At 40.2% G+C, this 13,617-nt stretch overlaps 1 protein-coding gene across 1 annotated transcript in view; it reads right to left on the bottom strand.

Moving 5' to 3' along the window:
• Positions 1-13,617, bottom strand: part of clybl (citrate lyase beta like) — a 119,134-nt gene that overhangs the window by 54,952 nt on the left and 50,565 nt on the right. The window lies entirely within an intron of this gene.

Raw genomic sequence — 13,617 nt, 5'->3', positions numbered from 1 at the left:
AAAATCAGAATCAGAATAAACTTTATTGTCATTGCACCGAGATACAACGAGAATATGTATGTACAGTCGTCCGAAAGATGGGCAGAGTGCACAAAACTGCTACTATAAAAAGCACGACCCTCATTATTATTCAGAATAATATTTTGCTTAGATGAGAAAAGGGAAGAAAACATGAGGAGAGACGGTATAAAAAAACACAGAGAACGATTTGAGGCATAAAAAAAAAAACTACCACAACAAAGCAACACAAATAGATGTTATACATGTACATATAGGCCGGTGAAGACATTGAATTTTTAAGGGAAAGTCGTAGCATAGTCCAGAGCCCTCCTCTCAGCCATTGTACAGATAAGAGGTGTTATTTATCATCAGCTCGGTTGAGGTTCTGTCACATGTCCACGGCCTTGGGGAAGGGAGGGGTGAGGAGACAGACAAAGCATCTTTGTTATTTTCAAAACATGTCAGGAGGAGTTGAGAAAAGTCTGCTGTCTAGGGCACAGGTTGGGTCAGACAGAACTCGTGAATTGCTGTTTCTGCCTTTTGAAGTCTCGTTGGTATATTCCTCTGATGGAAACTCCAAAACAGCCAAATTTATCCTTTACGCCAAAAGTCGAGCTCACAGCTTCTCCAAGATTATTTCCCCTTCATGTGCGCTGCTAGAGAGTTCACAGTCCTGATAACAGCTGCTCCAGCTCTCATTTGCACATAATTCAGTCTGAGCGTTGTCAACCTTCGACACATTCACACAAATTTATAGACAATCCAGAATTCACCAGCCAAACAGCAAAAAAAAAAAAAAAACCAGTTGTCATCACGAATCCAATTAGGTTTCTGTCGAGGTAAGAGGGTCCTCCTTACCCTGACTTCCTGACGGGAGAAGTTGATCAATTTTTTTGAGAGACCAGCTGATCCTTCGAATTAGGAGGTATGCAGGGGAAAAAAAGAGGCTCACAGGACGAAAGAGTGCAAGCAGGGAAGCCGGGGGGTGGGGGGGTTGTAGCCCTTGTAGCCCAGGGAGACATGTCTGTCTTCACCGGAGTACAGAGAAAAAAAAATCTATATAGCCAAGATGGACGCGCACAGTACAGCTTCCCAGGATCCCGGTGGAAAACCCAATTTTTTTTTCTGAAATCGGCTCTGACCCTTGACACTTCTCTGACACTTGCTTTAAGCCTGTGAATTACAGCTGAACAAAACATATTAGTATAAAAGAAGGTTTGGCTTCAAAAACAGCAGCAATGGACCACAATCTGAAATCTACACTCAGCAGATTGCAGCTCCTATGAACATCAGCATCAAGAAAACGCAGCGTGCGGGCAAAGAAGAGGCCGTAAAAGGATCAGAGTATTTGCGGGACTGAAGGCTAATGCTAACAGACCGCCGATTCCATCTCTGTTCCTGGCTAATGTTTGCTCTTTTGAAAACAAGACTGACCTTCTGCGACTAAGAGTGAGTGTTTTAAAGGAAATGAGGAACTGTGCTGTCCTCTATCTCACGGAAACATGGCTTAATAGCAACATGCCAGACAAACTCAGCCTTCCATCTGGATTTTTTTTTTCTTTTTCGGGCAGACTGCTGCAACCAGCTATCAAGGAAGACACTGGGATACAGATTATGCATCTATGTAAACAAAGGTTGGTCCACAAACTGTGTTCTGAGAAACAGTTCCTGCTCCGAGGCTTTAGAACAACTGTCTGTGAAATGTCAACCTCATTATTTACCTCGTGAGTTTATGGTGGTGTATATCATTGTTTTCTTCATAGCTCTGTATGCGCATGCTAAAGACACTCTGAGGGCGCTACATGATAACATCAGTTCATACGGAGGCTTTTTTTGTGGTGACTTTGATTTTAATCACATAAACCTGAAAGGCATTCTGCCAAGATTTCATCAGAATGTCACCATACTGGGGAAATAAAACACTAGACAGTGTTTATACCAACATACATGATGCATATAAAAATGTAACCCTCCCCCACCTTGGCCTCTGACCACATCTCCATCTTTCTGGACCCTGTCTACCTCCTCCCACGGAGGTGTTTCAGACCCATACAGAAAACCATCACTGTATGGACCAGCAACATTGATTCTGTACTGCAGGACTGTTTAGCACGCACAGATTGGCAGATCGTTAGGGAGACTGCTGTAAAGAGGGAGAACTGGACCTGGAGGAATACACATCTGCTGTTCTCGGATACATCAACAAGTAGAATCAGAATCAGAATCAGTTTATTATCACCATGTCAATGAACGAGGTGCACAAACTAGGAATTTGCTTCGACATAAGGTGCGAATAGTAATAAAGTAAAATAAAGTAAAAATAAAGTAAAAATTAAGTAAAAATGAGAACATTACATAAGACATAAGACCTGTGTACACCCACAAATAAAGTAAAATTAAAAACATAACATAACCATATGTACACCCATACAATAGAAAACAATAAAAAAGCTTAGAAAACAGTACAGATGGAGTATTCAATTATAATACAGATGTAATGTGACCAAAGCAGAAATTATGAGGTAGCATTATGAGTGTTCAGGAGTCCAACAGCAGAGGGGAAGAAACTGTTCTTATGGCGGGAGGTTCTGGTCCGAATGGACCGAAGCCTCCTGCCTGAGGGGAGTGGTTCAAACAGTCCGTGTGCAGGGTGAGCAGGGTCAGCTGTGATCCGACCTGCTCGCCTCACAGTCCTGGAGATGTACAGGTCGTGGAGGGATGGAAGGCTGCAGCCGATCACAAGTAAGTAAGTAAAACATTATTTATATGGCGCTTCTCAAGATAAAAATCACAAAGTGCTTCGACAAACAAAATAAAAAGTGCATAAAACAAATTTAAGCAAAGGCAGATTTAAAAAGACGAGTTTTTAACTGGCCTTTAAAAGATGCCACTGAGTCCACTGATCTGAGAGTTTGAGGAAGGGAGTTCCAGAGTCTTCAAGCCACAGAAGAAAAGGCTCTGTCTCTTTTAGTTTTGCAGTTTTATCTGGGGGACAATCAGCAGGTCTTGATTACAGGACCTCAAAGTCCTGATAGGGGTGTAGGGATGTAAAAGTTCTGAGATGTATATTGATGTCTGTCCATGCAGAGCTCACCAAGTCAAAACCAAAACCTTGAAATCAACTCATTAATTAACTGGGAGCCAATGGAGTTGCTTTAGAAGTGGAGTTATATGACAACATTTAGAAGATACAGTCAGGAGTCTAGTAGCAGCATTCTGTACAAACTGCAACCAGTCTAGGGAGGTTTTGGTTAAACAAGTGTGTAGTGCATTACGAAAATCCAAGTGAGATGAAATAAAAGCATGAATTAATAATTCCAATTTCGGACAGAACCGGACGAAAAGAGTTACACCCAGATTTTAATATGTATGAGGAATGGCATGGCAATTCCTATAGACATGCATAGAACCCTGAACCAGGTCCAGCCCAAAGAAGGTTAGATTAAGCAGGTGGCATGATCTTTTTGGAAGTGTCAGTCAAGATCTTGCCCTAAAAATACAGATGATTCTGTGAAACTGGGGCTGTTGGGACCACTGACTCGTGTGGATGTAACAAACAGGACTGTTTGGACCACGGACGCGTGTGGATTATAGGACAAGTTTTTAGACGGTTCCAGCTGAAGGGGAACAGGGGCAAATCCGATGGAATAAGCTTTGTATGGAGTTATTTTCTTCCTTCAGCCTGGATTATATGCCTGAACCCTTTTCTTCAAATTCAGACCAGCTGCAGGACCAGAAACGGCCTGCATTCAAGTGTGAATGGGGAAATGTGCTTCTTGTTGAGCTGGAATTTCAAGGAATTCCAAAAAAACGGCGATGGTAAGAAGACGTTTCACCAATATTGTCCTTAATAAAAAAAATATTTCAAATTAGAGCGGTAGTCTACCAATTGGCAGGTAGAAAGATCAATTACATTTTTAATTTGATTGCTTGGAGTTGTGAAATGTCTGTCATTGTGGTGAGAGATAATGTATTGGGGCAGGTAGAGAGTGTGGGCAAATTGTGGAGGTTTTGGGGCGCTTGAGTGAGTCAGGACGACCGTAGAACTCACAGAGCGCAGCCTGCAAGAAGGAAAATATCTGGGGCTGAACGGAGCAAACCTACAATCATCCTCCAGCCCCCCCCCCCCGGAATAGAGAACTGCTTTGCCCAGGAAGGAGCAACATCTGGAATATAACTAAACTCATCCCTGAGCTTCTTCATCCCTACATACCCTATCGGTCTCTCAGGTCAGCAGATCAGCTGCTCTTGGAGGTACCAAGAACAAGAAGGAAGCTCAGAGGGGACAGGGCTTTCTCTGTCATGGGCCCTAAGTTATGGAATGACTTGCCTTTGCAGGTCAGAGAGTCCCCTTCACTGTCCATTTTTAAAGTTAGTCTTAAAACTCATTTATTCAACTTGGCTTTTAACACCAGCGGGATCTAGTTTTTAAATTTTGTATGCTTTTAAAATGTATGTTTTTAACACCAGCAGGATCTAGTTTTAAATTGTATGTTTTCTGTTTTTAAACTGTTTTTATTTCCACTTTTATTATGTTGTGTTTTAATGTACAGCACTTTGTGTCAGCCATGGTTGTTTTAAGGTGCTTTATAAATAAAGTTGGTATGGTATGGTATGGTAAACTCTGAGTACTAATCATTATGTATCCTCTTTGTAATCAAATGTAATCATTGTTGCACTGTGCATACCACTGTTCCCCTGCAAAATCATTGATCAAAGTAAAGCAAAACGTAAAATTCTGGATTCTTATTTCAACACCCCTTTGTTCATGGAAGTGGAAGACTTGGTTCAATGTAACAACAAAATCATGGGAGGTTTTAAAAGGTTTCATAGCTTTGATTATAAAACAACATCCAAGAATCTTATACCTAGGTTCTAAACAAAACCAGATTGGATAACAATTGCAACGCTAAATCAGGAGATGAGCTACCGTTAACTTGCGCTGCCTCGTCAGCTAAACGTCCCCATTCCTGCTGCTAGGTCGGGCGAGGCATGAGGTGAGACTTTGGGTGTGGTGCACGGATCGCAGGTAGTTAACAGTCTGGGTGAATCATCTCAACACAGCCTTAGACTAAAACTGTCCTAAGAAACAGCTGCGGGTAACACCTGAGCCATAGGATTAGTTTTGAGACCCGTTGGAGGAGAAGGCTGCAATGAGGGCGTGGCACGTGTCCTGTGTCTACCTCACTCAGGTAAGCGAAACAGTATGGTGTTCGAATGGACCCAGTGAGGCAAGGACAACATCTGCTTCGCCCTTAACCCACTAAGTGACAGCTCTTAAAGGGCAAAGCCTATACAAAATAGAACGTTGGTTATGTACTGTAACCCCAGATTCTATGAGTATAGGCGTAGCCCTTTAAGCGTCGGGCCTCACTGGCTCCTAAATGGCTGAAGAAAAAGCTATTTGGGAGCCGATTACCCGCTCTTAACGTAACGGACCGGGTGGGGCCCACACAGCAGGTGGGCGTGGATTAAATCTTTCAGTGCAATGCTTCGCATGACGGGATAAACTGACTAAGCGACAGCTCTTAAAGGGCTACGCCTATACTCATAGAATCTGGGGTTACAGTACGTAACCAACGATTTCATTGTGCTGGCTTTGTAGAGTGAGTTTTCCCATTTTTAGTTTTTGTTTAATACTTTCCAGCTCCATTATGTCACTTGTTGTGGGTCAACTGCAAATACTCAGATGTGTGATAAGAGCAAAGCAGGGCAGGTGGGGCCACATGTACAATTGTTGCGCAATGCGCCAGCGCTAATCTCTCTTTTCAAAGTCTGATTCACTTTTGCACTCTATTTTCTTTCTTTCCTCATCAGCAACATAGTAAATATACTGCCTCCTCCTGTACAATAGATAAACATACTTTTATATTTAAAAAAGTTAAATCTGGTCCTCTGGACATTAAAAAAAAAACACACACACACACAAAAAAACAAAACAACAAAACAAAACAACCAAAAAAAGCAAAAACTTTTTTGGTTGTTTTGCTTTTTTTTTTTTTTTTTTTTTTTATGTCCAGAGGACCAGATTTAACTTTTTTAGATTTTTCTACCTAGATTACTGAGCATGCATCAAGATATTGAAGATTATTATGTCTGAAATAATTGTTTGAAAAAAAGGGGCAGATATAATAAGATTTTTTCTTCTTTCTGCTGCCTTTCATTTTAAATCTTTTGTATCTTTTTTATATTGTTATGGAATTGTTTTGTACTTTTTTAAAATGAATAAACTATATACCATACCATACCATACCATATAATTTTATATTGCGTATTCTTGTTTAGTTTTCTTTGTGCTGTATGGTTCATAAAACTACATCATAGAAACCCGAGCCCGACCCAGTCCGACCATCAAACACATAATTTTGGTCAGGCTTGGGCCAGAAATCACAACTCTAACTGGGAAGCTCATTCCTCACCTCCTTCTACAGGTGTGCAGTAGAGAGCATAATGTGTTCCAATATCAACGTGGCATGGAGGCTGCACAGTTGCAGAAAGAAAAGCTTTGCAGAGAGTGGTGAAGGCTGCACAGAAGTCTGTTAGAGTCAGCCTCCCCACCATCACAGACACCTCTAGATGAAGGAAGAGGGCCATCTGCATCATGAAGGACCCCACTCACCCAGCACACACGTTTTGCTCTGCTCGCCTCAGGCAGTAGGTTGCAGAGCATTTAGTGTAGAAGCACTAGACTGAGGAACAGCTTCTACCCTGAAGCTGTTAGATTCATAAATCCCTAACCAGGAAAATCACCATAAAAAAGAAAAATCACTGTAGTGCCATTTTAACTGGTGATTTGCGACTTTATCTGTGCTGCTGAATACCATGCTGCGGATTTCTTGTCTTTAAGCTGCTGTATTCATACCAATCTGCTCACTACAAACTCATGTTAAGGCTGCTGCTTAATATACTGCATTATTTTACATTATTAGTGTTTAGTGTATATCTTAGATCCTTGTATACTGTTTTTTAATACTTATATATATATTTGCTATTTTTGAGTGTAACTGGGACCTTGAGTACACAGTTTTGTTCCACCTCATTTACCACATATGATGCGAATGATAATAAAGAACCTTGAAACTTGAATCAATATTCTAAATTCAGTGAGATCGCAATTAAAAAGTTGTGTATTTTCTTGCAATATTAAGGCAAGTTTGAGTCACTAACTAGTCACCAACTGATCTCTAACAGTCTCAGCTTAGTGAGATAGTAACATGGACACATTCAAAGCAAATTCTCACTTGTTCCTGAACAATTGACAAGCCATCAACAAAAACAATTTTAACCCCCATGGCATGTCGTTGTCCTCAGGCAACAAAAACAATATTTTGGCCCACACACTATGGTGTGGTTAGGGTTAGGGTTAGGGTTAGGCACAGGGTTTTTTTCAAGTAAAAAAAAAATCCAATTTATTAAGCCAAATAATGTCTATGTTAATGTGGTACTTGGATAAAAAATACTTTCTGTTTCATTTGTTGCAGTTAAAGAAGTGTTTAGTTTTGCTATATTTTAGGGCTGCAACAACGAATCGATAAAATCGATAAAAATCAATAAAAATCAATAAAAATTGATGATTAAAAGCGTTGGCAACGAATTTCATTATCGATTCGTTGTGTTGTGCGATTATGCGTCTTTCACGGCGCTGCGGAGCCGTTTCGTTTTGTTCACGGGCAGTTCATTGTCAATGCTGACTGACTGAATAAGGTTTGAAAAAAAAAAAAACTGCAGCGCGAGTTGAACAGAGCGAGGCAGAGCAGAGGCTGTTTTCAAAGGAAATTAAGTAAATTTTACAAATGACCGACGCAAAGAAAACTGTTCGACCCAAGTCCTCCAAAGAGTGGGAGAACTTCACAAAGATAAAAAACGAGAAGCATGCAGCTTTGAAAATCGCCGACACGACACAGGAGAACCACGGAGATAAATGTAAACATGTCGGAGTCACGAGGAGGAGGAAGGAGCTGCAGCTGATACAACTCTTCATGTGTTGCAGGTGAGTCTCTACAATTTAACACATTGTTCTGTTTCAAGAGAGAAAACGTAACGTCAGTCTGTCTGGTAGATGAAGCTGCTGCTTGTTTGTTTGTTTGCTGATTAATGACGGTGATAGAGAACATGTGTTACTTTTTTTAAATTTAATTGGTGCAAGCAGTGTTTAAATGTGATTTATAAATAAATCTAACACAAAGATAATAATTTAATGATTAAGCTTCAACTTTTAATTTGCTGGCAAAGTCTGAAGACACTGCAGGTATGGCAGGATGAATTGCATTTAAACAGGAATTAAAGTAATTTATTACATCTACTCAAATGTGTGTAATTAGGTATTTTATATGTGTGTGTGTGTGTGTTTAATTGCTCTTTTAGCTGCTTTTGCCTGAACCTAACACTGTAAGTGAAACAAGGCATTTCTTGAGTTGCTGTAAATTATGCTATAATACATATTTACTCTCATTCCAGAAAACAACAACAACAAACAACAACATCCTTCATGATGGACAAACATCATGGACACCACAGCAGCAGCTGTCTTCACTGAAAGCATTCTGAACATGATCGTCACTGACATGAGGCCTCTGTCGATGGTTGAAGACGAAGGCTTCACTACAATGATCCACACTTTTAATCCAGGTTACAATAATCCACACTTTTAATCCAGGTTACAATATTCCACACTTTTAATCCAGGTTACACTCTTCCCTCAAGGACACATTTTACAAAGTAGCTACATATTGTGCAGGCATAAAGATACATTTGTATATATCTTTGTGTACAATTATTTTTTTAAGCTATTTGACTAACTTTTATTTTTTATTATTCAACATTTTACTAACAGAATAGTCAAATAGCAACCTGTTTTTTGTGCGAATTTCTATGTCAGTCAAATGTTCAATTTTGGAATAAAGGGGTGGAAATTAAAACTTTTTTTTTGCCGATTCATCGATTAATCGAAAAAATAATCTGCCGATGAATCGATTATTGAAATAATCGTTAGTTGCAGCCTATTAACCTTTATTTAACCAGGTAAATCCCATTGAGATCACAGATCTCTTTTGCAAGGGAGGCCTGGGTCTGAAGGCAGCCTAACATGCATGTTTTTGGTCTGTGGGAGGAAACCGGAGTATCTGGAGAAAACCCACGCAAGCACGAGAAGAACATGCAAACTCCACACAGAAAGACCCAGGTCTAACCAGGGATTGAACCCAGAACCTTCTTGCTGTGAGGCCACAGTGATAACCACTGAGCCATCGTGCTGCCAATAATGAATCTTACAAAGCAAAGGCAGTGAATATTTACTATTAAAGAAAGATAAAGACCATCATGTTTTCATGTGATATGCGACAAAACTACACATCAAATTTAGTTTTATGTATTTGTGGAAATCAGAAATCCGGAATGCTTGGCAGTCACTTGTTTTAATCTAACATTTGCAAAAACCTACACAGGAATAGAAGCAATTATGCATATTACTTTTTTATCAACTGCAAATTACTGACATGGATGTGTGTCATTCTTGGTTTCTTAGAAGCACAATTTTATTCATTTGTCTTTTGAAAAAATAAGTCCTGATAAAGAACTTCATCCACAGCATCAAATGTATTTACAGCAATAAATAGCAACTCTCACCACTAACTTACAGAATCTCTGAGCGCTCTCTTAGGTTGTGCCTTTTTTCAGGGAGGGCAAAAGAAAACAAGCAAGAAATAAGGTATCTGTTAAATGTTATTCTCTTTTCTTGTCTTTAGCTCTCTAAAGAAGCTTATGTGACTTTAATAGCCACCTAATTATGTCACCTACACTTTCGCATGCCTTCCAGTACAAGTAAAACCTAATCTAAACTGAGATGTAGCATTTGTAGCATGTAAAGCAATCTGAGAATGCCTCAAGCCCTTTGGAGCTTCCAGTAATAAAACTTGTTTATGAAAGGCTTGAAGAAATTTTGACAATGTTTAGCAACAAGCACTTTTGGCCAAAACTATCAAAATTGTGGACAAATTAAAATAGAGATTAAAACAAAAAGCATATGGATTAAATGCTACATGGCTCATCAAGATGGGGTGAAGATAAAAAAAAGGAAAAATATTAAAAAAAGAAAATACTGGATATAATGTGGAGAATATGACTGCACAGTAAAGGGTGCAAAAAAGGACGGTTGGGAGTACAAAACAGTCTATTATGTGAAAACTGCTTGTAGGAAGTGTTAAAAAGCAGAGCCAATTTACCCATTAAAAGCCACGTTAAGAGTCACATGAATAATTATGTATAATTCCTTAAATTTAAGTTTCATAATGATAGAGGGAAATTGAGCAATATTGAATGGAGGGGGCTTGATTCAGGTAAATATTTGCAGAGTTCAATATGTAGAAGGAGTGAGTGAGGAAAATAAGGGTGATGATTTACACCACCCCACTACACTATTATTTGCATTTGTTAAACTTGAGAGCATCAAGTCAGGTTACTGACCAATTACAAGTTAAAACTCTTTATGAATATTCAAGCACTAAATTCACCCATGAAGTAGCCTCAACAGCTGAATCTGAATCCGTAGTTACAGGGAATTCTAATCACAATATTATACAGAATGAGGAGGAAACTGTTTTTTAAATTTGATTGTAGAACAATTAATCAAGATAAGAATCATCAACAACAATAGACAAGCAAATGAACAACACAAATGATAAAAGGAAAATAGATTGAAGAAAAACTAGGTTGAAAAAGAAGTAAATACCTAAACATCTCACAATAATTAACAATATAAACAATAATTAATCAGTCAAGGATTTTTTGTTTCCAATTTAAGGCAAAATCAATTATTTGAATTGTTTTGGGTGGGCATGTTGGCACAGTTGGTAGAAATGCCACATCTCTGTAAGAAGGTTGCCAGATCGAATCCCAGTCAGGTTTCATGCCACAAACTAAAAACATGCATGTTAGGCTGTTGGAATTGTTTTGACTTTTATGCAAATACAAATTTAGACTAAGTTTAACTATTTGATAAACAGTTTACTTTGGAATTTGGTTGAGAGATGATATTTAATGTGACCAGATTGTCATTTATTGTCACTGCAAGCCAGGAAATGATTTATCAAGTTGCATCAGTTAAATGTATGACCAGACAGGTTATGCCATTTTAACTGATTTATTCAACCTTTATTTATACAGGTTAATCCCACTGAGACTTTGTCAAGCATTTACAAGCGAGACCTGATTTAGATGGCTGAGGTAAGCACATCTTCATGCTACAAATAGTTTATGCCAACAATGAACACAATTATTAAGTTTTTTTTTTTTTTTTTTACCCTATAAGAACCAGGTTGCAAATGTTTTCCCGCACAATTCACCTGGAATGACCAATGGATATCTTGGTGCTGCCATGAAATCTACAACTGGCTTCTGTGTACAAGGTGCAATGTGGATATTATCTAACATATGGTTGATATTTTCCAGAATATTAGACGTAAAATTTAATTGACTCTTGTTTGATGTTTATGGTAAAATAAATGAAAGAAAGAAATCTACAGATCCACCTTCTACTGCTTATCCGTAATCGAGTTGCGGACGTAACAGGTCCAGGAGGGAAACCCAGACATCCCTCTTTCCAGCCATACTTTTCAACTCGTTCTGGAGGACCCAGAGGTGTTCCCAGACCAGAGAAGATTTTTTTTATTTATTAGGAGGAATAGTCTTCCTGATCTGAACCCGAATGGTGATTATTTATTGGACTTCTGTTCTAGGCACGGGCTGTCCATAAGGAACATCATGTTTGAGCATGGGATAGTTTGGAAGTGTACTTATTACCAAACCACCTTGGGCCAAAGGTCAATTATCGATTTTTTAATCGTGTCGTCAGACCTGTGCCCTATGTCTTGGACACTTGGGTGAAGAGAAGGGCAGAGTTGTCAACTGATCATCACCTAGCGGCAAGTTGGATCTGATCGCGGGGTACTGGAAATGTCTGCTTGAGCCCCTTGTCAGTATAATCTTCAACTCACACCTCCGCAAGTGTTTTCACATGTCCCAAGTGAGGATGGGAACAAGGAATCTGAATTGGCCATATTCAGAGCCTCTGTTGCAGATGCGGCATCCAGGAGCTGTGGCCTGAAGGCCACATTGGTGCCTGTTGTGGCGGTAATCAAAGGACCCACTGGTGGACACCAACAGTGATCGATGCTGATGGCCAGAAGGGTGGCCAGAAGGACTGCAGCTTCGGTGGTTGCAGCTGCAAAATCTCGGTTATGGGAGGAATTTGGGGAGGCAAAGAACAACTTTCAGCTGGCCTTGAGGAGGTTCTGGCAAACCATCCAGCAACTCAGAAAGGGAAACTGTCCCCCTTCCCAGTTTGTGCTTGGTTTAGGTGGGTGGTTGCTGACCCAGACTGAGGATATTGTCCAGCGGTGGAAGAAGCATGTTGAGGATCTCCTTAAACCACTCACTATGTCCACTTTTCAAGAGGCAGGGTCTGAGGACTTGGGAGATTAAGGGTACATGAGTGCTGAAGGCTCTGGATGTTGTGGGGCTGTCATGGTTGACGTTGTCTCTTCAACGTTGATGAAAGACTGGGACAATGTCTGCGGAGTAACAGACTGAGGTGGAGGTTCCCATTTTTAAAACGGGTGAATAGAGTTTGTGTTCCAATTATTGTGGAATAACACTTCTCACTTTAGAATGTTGGAAGGGAGGCTCAGACTGATTATCAAACCTCAGATTCAGGAGCAGTGTGGTTTTTGTCCTGGTCATGGAAGAGTGGACCAGATTTTCACCCTTGCAGAGTAGCTAAAGGCTCCAGCATACTCAACCGTACTTCAGTCCATGGAAGTCCAAACGTTCTGGATTAGACTTAATGTGGATGCTCGCAGGGCATGTCTGCACAGAGATCAATTTTTACGACCGCATACGCGTACTCGGTGTCACACAATAAACTGCCCGGCGACAGACTGTTTTGTATGCGACACCAATGCATTAAATTCCCCTTCTTCATACGTGGTTTGGTTTAATGGCCTTTTGTTTTGTTTTTTGTTTTTTTCCAAGAGGCAAGTGATGTCTTCCTCCTCCTCTGTTGACGTCATGACTGAAATTGTGTGAAATGAAGGAATTTGTCACAAGCAAATTAATATCAGGCCCAGTGTGGCTGCGGGAGGGTCTGGAGATTTCCTGGTGGGCCGGTTTGATGTGTGGGCTGCAGGGCCAGCGCTCCCTATTTTTTTTAGAACTTTTTATTAACAATATATAAACACAAAACACCGCTTTGGCTAGTTGCCAGCTCTTGTTAATTAATTAATTTATGTTTTGCGATCTGTCCAATCAAGTATGCGTGACAGCAAATGACCAATTGGCAAACTCAATTTGTCCCAAAGGTAAACGTCCCTTGCCTGTGGAGCTGGCTGCAGCCGCTCAGGGTGGACGCTCGAGTAAGAAGTCTCAACCCTCTGCGGACAGTGCAAACAGTTCCCGTGTGGACTGAAGTCCGCCAGAGTCTGTGCGAGCCTTAAGGGGGTCATGGGAGTTTGCCTCTCCAGTCTATATGCGTTTTGTGGACCTGGAGAAGGTTTATGATCATATTCCTCAAGGCATACTGTGGGGGGTGTTATGGAATTATGGCCTGCCTGGGTTGCTTTTAAG

This window comes from Nematolebias whitei, chromosome 13 (genome assembly GCF_014905685.2).
Source record: "Nematolebias whitei isolate Nwh7 chromosome 13, NemWhi1, whole genome shotgun sequence".
Lineage (NCBI taxonomy): Eukaryota > Metazoa > Chordata > Actinopteri > Cyprinodontiformes > Rivulidae > Nematolebias > Nematolebias whitei.
This window is presented reverse-complemented; position numbering and strand designations above follow the sequence as displayed.